The 11,956-nt window shown below is 37.0% G+C and overlaps 1 protein-coding gene across 1 annotated transcript in view; it reads left to right on the forward strand.

Moving 5' to 3' along the window:
* Positions 1-2,109: 2,109 nt before the first annotated feature.
* STK24 (serine/threonine kinase 24) overlaps positions 2,110-11,956 on the forward strand; it is a 35,814-nt gene continuing 25,967 nt past the window's right edge. The window contains exon 1 of the mRNA XM_010021218.1: positions 2,110-2,337. The gene's annotated coding sequence lies outside the window, so the exon portion shown is untranslated. The remainder of the gene's footprint in view (positions 2,338-11,956) is intronic.

Raw genomic sequence — 11,956 nt, forward strand, 5'->3', positions numbered from 1 at the left:
TATGAAAGCATAGACTGATAATTGTCTTCTGCAAGAAAAATACCTGATGCAAGTGTTAAGGTTATTTTTATTCATGAAGAATTCTCAGAGAAGGCTGTTTTAAAGACTGACCAAAGAACATTCTGTGGGGCATGAGGAGAACCACTACAGCACGATTTGGTTCCTAGTTTTGTTATTTCTTATAAATGTTGTCACTGGAAGCATTGGTAAAGGCTACTCTGTGGCTAAAGGATAGCTACACTTGTTGGAAAACACGAAGTGCTCTGGTCTGGTTTCCAAATGGGAGATATTTTGGTATATTATGTATGTAATATTTAATAGTATGTAATAGTATGGAATTCTTATTACATTGAAATTAAAAGCTTCTTTTGGTGGAAGGAACTTAGATCTCTTGCTGCGTTCCTTTTAATGGTGAATTTAAGAGTGATAAAACCCCATGTCCTTTTGTTTGTTTCCTGAAACTGACTTTGGATAGATAGATGAATGTAAATTGGGGAACTTCTTGGGACTGGTGAAGTCTTGTGTTATACTTAGAAGAGTGTTTTGTCTTTGGACTGATCTTGCCAGTGATCAATTCCTGGGATGTTTATCTGAAGACTGTGTCTAATAGCTCACTTGAAAGTATTAGAAGCAGTAGTGTACTCAAAATTTGCCCCATATGATGATAGAATCCAAACTACTCCACAAACACACTGCCCGAAGAATTGAGTAGGTTTATCTCTCTCAGAACTCCTAATTCAGCTGTGAAATTCAAATACCTCCAGTCAAACTAAAATATCTTCTAGACTATCTTCTTCTCGGAGCTGCATGGGTTAATTAGGTAGCATTTGAGATGCGAGAGCAGAATTAGAAGTATAGGTGGGAGATGCTGTATAAGCTAAATTGAATTGTTGAAGAGAAAATGTTGGCTCAATGCTTGCCAATGGTAACTTAGAAATTTTCATTCCCCTCTTCATGTTCTACAAGGTTTGGCTAAATATAAACTGTGTGGTTTTATGCTTATTTAGGCATGAGCCTTGCATGATCCTTTTTCTGTATCAACCATGTATTTTCACTTAGCATGAACCTTATCCTTTTAAGAACAATGACAAGTCTTTTGAAGGGTTTGTTTTCTTTCTTAAGGGAAAGATTTGAAGTAATCCTGTCCTGTTTTTCTTCATTTCATGACTATTCCTACCTATGACTCTTCCAGTTTAATTGTAATTTGTGTATATTTCTGTTAGCTATAATGGCTCCTTCCTGTTAGATTAAGAAGGTACACAACAGAGCTTACCTTCCATGTGCTGAAAGTGAGAAGTCTAAGAGCAGCAGTAGCTAACCGAGAACTTGACTGTGAAAAATAAGCAAATACAGCAAAGTGATCCACCTAGGTCATAGAGTTGCGTGTTTAGGTGAGTGCTCCTAGTTTTCAGTGACTGTTCAAATCAAGATAGCAGGAAACCGGATGTTTTTGGACTGAATGAGTTTACTCAACTGAGAGAAGAAGAAAAAAAGAAATCCTGAGTGAGAAAACCTTGGGGTCAGGGATAAAGAAGCAGCGTGGCAGGTCATGCACATGATCCTTAGTAGAAGAAAATCACAGAGGTTTGCTTGACACATCAAACAAAGAAAATGGTAGTCTGTGCACTGACAACGAGTGGGAGCAAAATCCTTAAGAGGCTGAGATGTGAAAAATTCAAGAGAGTAGGACCCTGGGTTCTGGGGAAGAGGTAATTTCAAGAGAAGAGGGTAGACAAAAAGTTTCCTTTTGTTGGTAGTGGTATTTGATATATTTTGGCGTTAATAGAAACCAAATCTTTTTTAAGGATCTTTCATTCTTGGTGCCTGGGCACAGTTTATTGGCAAAGAAAAAGAAATTGAGGTAACAGCACTCTCTGATGCCAGATAAAACCCTGTCAGGAGGGTGGTGTTAAGTTTGTGCTATATATACAGGGAATATAAGGGTAGATACAAGGGATGTAGGAAGAAAACATTAATTATGGAGATAGAAAAAGAACGGATGAATAAATAGGAATATGTAGAATCTGAAGTATTTGTTGCCTTTAAAAAATGACATTTTGTTTTAATGTTGCAAATACTGAGTAACTTTTCTTTTACTTTTAACAGACTCTGAAGGCAGATCCAGAAGAATTGTTTACAAAACTGGAGAAAATTGGTAAGGGCTCTTTTGGTGAAGTTTTTAAAGGAATTGACAATCGGACTCAGAAAGTGGTTGCTATAAAAATTATTGACCTAGAAGAGGCAGAAGATGAAATAGAAGACATCCAACAAGAAATCACAGTGCTGAGTCAGTGTGACAGTCCATATGTAACTAAATATTACGGATCCTATTTAAAGGTAAGATGCCTACAGATGATGGTGATTTGATTTGATAAGTAATTATTTCCCAAGTTATCCAGTCATGCCTGTTTTCATTGGCAAGGTTTCAGTCAGACCTCAGTTGAAGAAAAACATACTTTTGTCCTTCCAATTTTACAGAAAGAATGAGTTACTGTATTTTGTGAAGTATGTGACAGAACTTAATAGGAAAAAAAAAAGGCCTGTGTCCTTTGCTGCACAAAAAGAAATAATATCAGTTTGCTAAGCTCTAGAGTAATCTGTTTAGATTCTCTTAATATTAGGTTACTATTAGGAGAATGTTACTCTAACTATTGTTTAAATTCAGAAAACATAACCTAAGTCTGCATTTGAACTGTCAAAACCTGAAAAACAATGTAGTATCAGTTGTTTTGTGCATCTTGAAATTTTTTGTCAAGGCTTGATCAGTAGCAAAGCTTAGGTTGCTTTTCAAAAGAGGCTGAACCAAGCCTTGATCCGAGTGATATAAAAATTAAAATCTAAAGGTTAATTTATTTGCACATTTGCAAACAGCACATTAGCCACAAGTGAAGCTAAGAGAAGGAGTTTCCATTAAGTGCCTTCTGAATCTGTTTCCCTTCCCTCCCCCTGCCATATTAATTATCAGGGCTCATTTTTAAGTGTACTAGATAGATAGGTAGTGTGGGTGGGTTGTTTTGGTTTTGTTTTTGGTTTTTTTTTTGTGGTTAATTGGATGGATATAGTGATTTATTTTGTCTAGAAGGTATTGAAAATATCTGGAAGCTTTTGGTACTACTTTATTTCTTTAGTCAGACTTTGTCCCCATCTGGATAGCTCTTTCTGTTACGACAGTGAGATGGCAATCTAGATAAGAGATTGTTCTCATGATAGGGTTTGAAGTTACAAGTAGGCTGAAAATACTTAAACTTTCAGTCTGCTTTTACAGAAGTATTTTATTTATCAGCAAAAAAATGAAGGTTTTGAAAGGGTCCCCATTGCCAATTCCCAACTGGATTTCTGAGATAGCCAGTTAGTTTCCAAGTTAAAAAGGATTTTTTTTTTTTTTTTTTTTTTTCCTGAATCCAGGATGTGTATTACTGAAGGGATGTACAGGTTTTCTTTTCTTTGTTGTGCTCCAAACCATTTTGTCTCTGAAGGTTTTGTGAATGGCTTCAGACCCGATAACCTGTTATCAGTACTGGACTTACATAGCCTATATCTCAGAAGCATCAGGAGGCACGTAATTGAGCACAGTAAATCGGATAAATTTTTCATCATGGCTTTTATTACTACCTTTGAAATTTCTCAGTCTAGGTTTGTTAGTTAAATATGTCAAAAAGCAAAAGTGGTATTTCTTTCCTGGACTGTCTCTCTGCTTCAAATCTGTTCCTTTTAGAGGGGGAACAGTAAGAACCTGTAGGATAAGTGAAATAGAACACAAGAAAAATAGAAGTTTAATAGGAAGGCCACTTAATTGTTTTTAAAATGTATAATAGTAATACAATCTTAGAATCGTAGAATAAGGTTTACACTTAGGCAGGGAAAGTTCAGGTTAGATATAAGGAAGTTCTTTACAGTGAGGGTGGTGAGGCACTGGAATGGGTTGCTCAAGGAAACTGTGAATGCTCCATCTCTGGCAGTGCTCAAGGCTAGGCTGGACAGAGCCTTGGGTGTCATGGTCTAGTGCAAGGTGTCCTTGCTCATGGCAGGGGGGTTGGAACTAGATGATCTTAAGGTCCTTACCAGAACCGTTCTATGATAATATGGTTGAAAAAGAGAATCCAGTGTCCAAATCTGAACAGAGTGAATATGAACAAGTTGTGAAGTTAGTATAGCAACTGTTGCTTTTCCTAATTGAAGGAGAGAGGTGACTGTAGGACTTGGTGGCCTGAATGGGTTTGGCTGGATGGAAGTGTCATAGTGATATTCATGCTTATTGCTGTGAGGAGGACCCTCTGAAAATACTTGTACCTTCCGCATCCCTTCAGTCAAGTGCCTGTGAATTTTCCAACCTGTGTCAATTTTCTAAGGTACTGCACTAACAATGTCTGTGTAGGACTTACTTTTGGAGAAAAGTATAGCTCTTTTGATAGCTAGCAGAATGCACAGCTACTCATTTTTACTCATTGCTTCCGTTCTTTGTGAATATATATTGTTTTGCAAGACACTTTGTACTACAGCACTTTTGGACTTAAAACAAAAAACTCATTTCTTTATGCTGTTAAAAATTAATATGTGGTGGTTATTAGGTGATGCTGAAGTGACAGAATCTTTGCCAAGGAAGCATTTTGCAGGTCTCTTGTTATTGCATAGTAATTGTGTGTCATCATATACATATACATATATATATATATATATATATGCACACACACACACACTTAAAAAGGACCATATTAATGTTTATTTGATTAATATTCTTGGGTAGGAATCTAGGTTTATTTGCTGCATATCTTTGTTGTATTTGCAAGCCAGGACTGCCATAAGGGTCTAAGGGCTTCTAAGGGTCTGACTGTCTTTTAACTCTCTTTCTAACAGGGTGATAATCTATCACCAAGAATGTTCAATACATTAATTTACCACATCTTGAGAGATTAGGAGACATTATTTCTTCCGTAATTGGACAGTTCAGCACTAATTACAGGAATGATACTCATATTTCTTCACACAATGAACTTCTTTGAAATAAGCAAGGGAGAAAATTATAGGATCTTAGGTTATATTGCCAGCCACTGTGGTGATGATCAGTCACTAAAGCCTGTGCAATGTGATGTGTGCTGTCCATGTGTCTGGTGGATCTTAGATAGAAAGAGGTACTGATTATAGAGAACTGTCATATTGATTTTCTCTACCTTATTTTTGGCAGAGAAATAGCAATTCCAGTAACAATTTCAATTGCTCTCGTTTTTTTTTTCTTTCTGGCTTTAGATCAGTCTTTATTTCTCTAGGTTTACTGCATATCCTTTTGTGTGCTGAAGAGGTGTCTTTTACTACGTAATAACTTTTTTCCTATGTATTCCCATGTCAGTTGTGAAGTATCATAGACTCATAGTAGGAGTATCTTTTATGAGAAGTTTTTGGTATTTATTTTGTTATAACAAGTTTCAAGATGCTGGAAAAGAAAAATCTCTCATTTGGGATACTGCAGACCTGATGATTAATATTTCATGTCCCTTTTGAGAACAAGTTCATAAAATTGCAGAATACTTGCTCTGATATCCTCTAGAATAATTGCCAGGTTTTAAGAGGCATTCTGTATTTTCAGCAAAGATGGTTAATAGACATTACCAAGAAGACATTTATATCTTTAAAGATTCTGTAGGTAGCCAGAATGTTTTGTCATTGTTTCTTTGGCTGGTGTTTTTTTATTTTGTTTTCCTTTTTTTTTTTTTTTTTTTTTTTTAAAAAAAAACCCCACACCTGAATCACCTGTCTCTGATAAATCCTTGTATTGTTCTTCATTCTCTGTTATTCCACACCTGCTTCAATTGAGCTACATGATTATACATGCCAGTGTGTTAAGGGACCTGTTGCTGGAAATTTTAGAAGGCTTATATAATACTGCTGTACTTGCCTGAGGCCTCTCACTGTCTTCAGGTGATGTTCATGAGAATAGCTTGTCAAGCTCTTGGTGTCTACTGCATGATACTAATGGAAGTACAACTTGAAATGAGCATTATCATTTAATGGGTTAATGGCAGTTACTTTATCCTAGAAATTTACATTTAAAAAAGAAATACTCTAAAAAGTAGCTAAAAATTAGGGTGCTATACCCAAAACCCTAGTTAAATTCTTTTACTGTAAAATTTTTTGTGTATCCTAACTTAATTCTTTCGGAAATGTTTGCTTTATATCATTTTTTTTTTTAATATCCAGAGACTAAGCCATATCTATTCATGTGAGGTATTACTGCTTTGACACAGTATGTCTTTAATAAAAACTAGGTTATTGCTCACATAAAGCAAGCTTTCCATTCCCTTTGGACTTTGTTCTCTATATCTTTAGTTGGAGATTTGTGGGCAATTGCTGTGGTCAGAGCTCATTCAAATAAAGCAATAAGCAGTAGTGAAGTGGGTGCCAGTTTAGGCAGTTTAGGTTGTCATCCTGAATATAAATCAATTTATGGAACATGTTTTTGTCGGAAACCCAAGTAACTATATAAAACAGAAATGCAAATACTCCTTTCTAAAACCACATTTTTAAACATGACATTCTCATGTTCCCATTCTATTGGGCTGAAGGACTTTTGTATACTGTAGGAGATAGTAACTAGCTAGATTCTTGCCCTTAAAGCATATTGCAGTGACATGGTTTGTATGGGTGCGTATCTAGAGGAATTGCTCTTCCTTATCTGCGATGGTGTGTTGAAAACCTATATCAGTGTTCATTAATGAAGTAAGCTTAACAAAATAGGTAGTGACTCTGTTATATCTCTGTGCTCTGGGAATCATCTTATCCTTCCTGTCTTCCAAATGAAAGGTTTATTTGTTCCATCTGTGATCTGATGGTCCATGGATAGACAAATTAGAGCTCTTTTTAGATCCTTACAAAGTTCATGAATGAAACTTCTCTGGGTCTGTTTACTTCTTTAGATTTTTAGGTAACAGCATCCACTGCCTCTTTTATAATAGAATAGAGATTCTTTGTGTTTCTTCTTAGGTTTATTTTATTTTTTTAAATTATAAAATTACTGAAGTCTTTCTGTCTCTTCTGAGTTTTGCCATATTATAACTCTTTGAAAATATTGTTATGCTACTTATTCCAACAGCTTTTCTGTCTGGGAGCCTGTGGCTCTTCTTTTTGGATCTTTTTCCACTTTACCAATTTTTCAAGAGTTTCATTAGATTTAGCCCTGAAGTTGTTTTTCTTGTTCTTTTTAGGTCAAGTTGTTTGGAGTCTGTTTTGTTTCCATGATTCAGATGCCTCTTTGAGAACTTTTTTTCAGTTTTGTTAATAAGTTTAATTACTGCTTTATTATAACTTCATAACATTTTCATTTCTTTGATCTTTTATTACTGTTTAGAAATGTATGAGGAAATTAATTTGTCTTTCAATGGTTGAAGAATAAATTTTTTGGCTTTTTTATGTATACTTATGACATACATACGAAGAATAAAGGATCTTGGCTTTTTTGCATAGGTGTACATGTATGTCAAAGCTGAGGTATATGGACAAAAGCTGAGATGAATGTGTTTTTTAATGTATGCATACATTTAAAAGGTCTTAAAATTCCCTTAGACTTCTATACGTATAAATATAATGGCAGAGCAAATGATCACTAAGTAGTTTCAACATCCGATATAAGTAGGTACAAGTTTTATTGTATTGAACTGGTATTGAGCTAGTCTTGTAGTATGTGTTTTAAAAAAATATTACTGTCTCTAAGCTCATGTTTCTTCATCCTTCAGATGTGTTTTTCTAGCACGCTTCGTAGCTTTTGAGATACCCTGTTTTGAACTGTTTAAAGTTCTTGACCCAATGAGAATCAGACATCTGGTTTATTTCCCCCCCTTTTTACCCAAACGACTTTCCATTCTATAGAAGTGTTTTAAGAGTTCTTAAAAACAAAAACCAAAACCAAACAAAAAACCAACCAACAACAACAAAAAAGAAAAAAAAACCCCAAACCCAAAAACCCCACAAACCCCCAAAACAACTCCCCCCTGCCCCCCAAAAAAACCCTAAACAACAAAAAGAAAACCAACAAAAAAACCCAACCCCAACAAACTTAAGAAGAACTGATGGTAGTAAGGTTCATAAAGAATAGCTGCTATAATTTTCACTTTAGTCTTTATGCCTGTATGTGGTTTTATTTAATGCCTTGGACATAACATGCATACTGCTGAAAGACAAGCTGGTATATAGACTGCAAAACCCCCAGAAAATAGCTTCTGGTTGAATTTTATGAATGATACAACATACCCTCATGAAAAGAAACATGCCACGTCTGTGAAGCTTAATTAACTGAGCCTGTAGAACAAAGAGTTCAGGCAAATGAAGTCTAGAAATAAAGATCTGTTTTTGAAAAGCAGTGATTCTGGAAGTAATCTATAGGGTTTTTTTAAGTAATGAGGCCTTGGTGTACATGGCATCAGTGAAGCTGTTCTTGGAATAATACAGCCAGTTCACAGCGTGGCTGAAAAACTTTAAGGTATTCAGTGAAGAGCTTCAGGAACAGTTTGAGGTTTGGAAAACCTGTATTCCAGAGAAAGGCTGAAGTTCAGGCTTGATTTTGTTTACCTCAGCGAAGGTGTGGAAGTGACTTTCTGTATCTATGAAAGCTTTCCCATGTTTAAGTGCTGATAGTTTAGTGCTTTGTAATCTGTTATGCCAAAATAGGACAAGACCTAACTGCTAAGTGGTCAAGCTGAGCAAATTTCATCTGGTAATCACATATGCTTTTTTAAAGGGAAGATATCTTAAATATTGGAAAAGTTTATATGAAGTGGATTTTATGTCACTTGCAGTTACTTTTCTTAAAATCAGTACTTGCTGAATTTAAAGAAGCTTGTGCACTTTAGGACTCAAGGACTTAAATGTGGATATGTTGAGTATTCTTGCCACAGCAATCTAGATAATACAACTTTGAATGTGGGTATTTATATGTGACTTCAATAAGTTTTAAGTCAATGTTCTTTTGCTTTACGGGTTTAACCATTTTTCTTTAACGTTTATGAGCATCTCTGAGCTGGTGTGACCTTAAATGTATGCTGTGGGTCAGCCAGAAGTTAATGGACTTGGTGCATTCTGTTGTCATTTGATATAGCAGGAAGCCTGTGGCAGGTTACGTTATACTTGTCAGGGTGGGAGAGCAGAGCAGAGATTTTACTGCTTAACTGCAACAGCATGGATTCACAGCACAGGGAGAAGTGAAGTGTGTCAGTAGTTTCTTGATGTTAAATCATCTGTGTTGTGTGCCCAGCCCCACAGCAGCAGCTAGTGCCCTTTCACACTTGATTTTCACAAACCACAGTCACTGAACTTTGAATGGGGGTTGGGTACACCTAACTGAAAAATAACTGTAACTCTGTCTCATTTTGCCTACTACAATTGTTGTCATCGTTGCATTTTGTAAGGGCTGAGATAATGGCATGCCTTCTCTGTTCTCTTGACCAAGGCCAGATGGAGTTGTCTTAGCCCGTAGGATTTCCTGCATCTGAAACAAGAGGGGAACTTGGACTGCAAATTTTCTCTTACTGTGATGGTGTTGGGAACAAAATGACGCACAGCTTCCTGTGAGGCAGTCCCTGTTGTGGTATGCTTACTTTTCTTCTGAAGCCCCTGGCAACCTTCTCTGTTCTCATCAGACAGGACTATATTCTTCAGAAGAGTTGAACAGGTGTTACCTTCGTTTGTCCATAGTCAATGTGAAACTGACTTCTGGCTGGACAGACTTCAAAGAGGTAGCAAGAGAGTTTCTGTAATGGTTCTGGTAGACTTTCAGATCTAGTTGGTCTACTGATTTAAAGAACCAGTTGAAAGCTTCCACTGATACAGGCCCTAAAGGCCATGAATAAGACAAAGGCAGAAGGGCGTGAAAGAACCCATGAACTCTGTCCATCTCTAGCCCAGGTGGTTTTGCTGTGGGGCCCTGATTTCACATTTGAAATAGTTTGGTCCCTTTGTATTTCAGAAATGGCTACTTTGCAGCTCCAAACCTTTGTTGCCCATAGTTTTTACTACTTTTGACCTTTCTGTCATAGTTTAACCGCAGCTGGCAACTAAGTACCATGCAGCTGTGTCCTCCCTCCTCTCTTCTCTGCAAGTGGGACGGGGAGGAGACTTGGAGAAAAAGTAAAACCCATGGTTTGAGGTAAGAATAGTTTAATAATTAGAATAACATACAAAATACTACTACTAATAATAATGAAAAGGGAAATAACAAAGAGAGAGAGATAAAAAAAAATAAATCCCAAACCTAACAAACAACAGTGATGCACAATACCATTGCTCACCACCTGCCGACTGATACCCAGCCTGACCCGAGTACCGATCGGTGCCTCCTGGCCAACTCCCCCCAGTTTCTGTACTGAGCATGATGTGCTGTGGTATGGAATACCCCTTTGGCCAGTTTGGGTCAGGTGTCCTGTCTCTGCTTCCTCCTGGCTTCTTTTGCTCATCCTCAGTGGCAGAGCATGAGACTGAAAAGTCCTTGATCAGAGTAAGTGCTACTGAGCAACAACTAAAACACTGGTGTGTAATGAGCATTGTTCTCAGACTAAATCCAAAACACAGCACTGTACCAGCTACTAGGAAGAAAATTAACTCTGTCCCAGCTGAAATCAGGATGCTTGCCCAAGGTCATTTGCAGTGCTGTTGATGACGATAGTCCCTTGTTTGCAGTGTCTTTATTCAAAGATATTGTCCAAATTGTAGTTTTTAGAACCTTCTTATTCCACTACTTACCTTTAGCAGTCCAAGGGATTATTACCAGTTTTTGGAATCTACATCATATAGTCCTATTTTTCTAAATCTGTGGAAAAATCTACCTTGTAAGCAGTGGTGATCTCAAGATTTATTTTTTTTTCTGTTCATCAGTGTAATCAGTTCTGCACTGTTAGTCTTTTATGGCTAAATAATTCTTAGTGTATCTTAATAATCTTAAATAATTCTTAGTGTATCAAGGTTGGGAAGCCTCACTAGTATATCTCAGAGAAAACAGAGTTTGTAATAACTGTATTTTGTATTACCTGATATTTAAGTCCGTAACTGTGTCATGTTACTCTGATGTTGCTTTAAGTCAAAGTTTAGAAAGCTCAATGTGAAATATAATTTCTTGAAAATAACATGTCTGTGTTGTGTTTGTGATGGCCTTAAAAGCTACCTCTGTACTGCTCTGATTGCTGACTTTGGTATGGTATGAAATCCTCTGTGCATAATTTCACATCTTGATACCTGCCTTTAGGCAGATCTATCAGGTAGCTGCTGCTGAGATAGGCAACAGGAGAGTCTTGTTCCCTGTCCTGCTTTCACGTTCCTGCTATTTTACTTGCATTTGATCTGTTGACTGCAGAATGACTTGGTTCACCTGGGAAACAAGTTTTCCCCGATGCCTTCTCCTGCCTCTTCCCAAAAATAACTTGGTTCTTGGAAAGAACAAACCCCAAACCCTTACGAATTAGCCAGCTCAGATCTGTGGCTTCAGAATTGCTAGGTCTGGTGCAAAAAAAAAAAAAAAAAATAAAAAAGAAAAAATGGTGGAATTGGGAGATAGGGAATAGAGAATGACCATGGGGTTTGGTAACAGCTTGCTTCTAGGTTAGCTGTAACTTGAGGCCTTGTATTTAGTTTGGCCATTCAGATCAGGGTGACATAGCATTGCTTTTTAACAGTACATAGTACTGTTTATGTCAAATGTCCTGTATCTTGTCTGTTAACTGGTACACTTGTTGCTGCGGGCCTGTGCAGTATCTGCAAAGGGAGTACAGGTGTGGCATCTAGGTGTCTAGGTGCAAGGGTTTTTCTGCTGCTGCCTTGCCACAAGCCCTTCTCACGCTTGCAGCAGGGGCCATTTAGACTTTCAGTTAAGGATGGGGGGAATTGTACACTGATGGCTTGGGCTAGTCTAAAGCTTTATGGGAGCACACTGCCAAATTATTGTTTATAAAACTTTGATCAGCTGACAGTCCTGCTGCAAACC

The sequence above is a fragment of the Nestor notabilis genome, unplaced genomic scaffold (assembly GCF_000696875.1).
Source record: "Nestor notabilis isolate BGI_N333 unplaced genomic scaffold, ASM69687v1 scaffold1029, whole genome shotgun sequence".
Classification (NCBI taxonomy): domain Eukaryota; kingdom Metazoa; phylum Chordata; class Aves; order Psittaciformes; family Psittacidae; genus Nestor; species Nestor notabilis.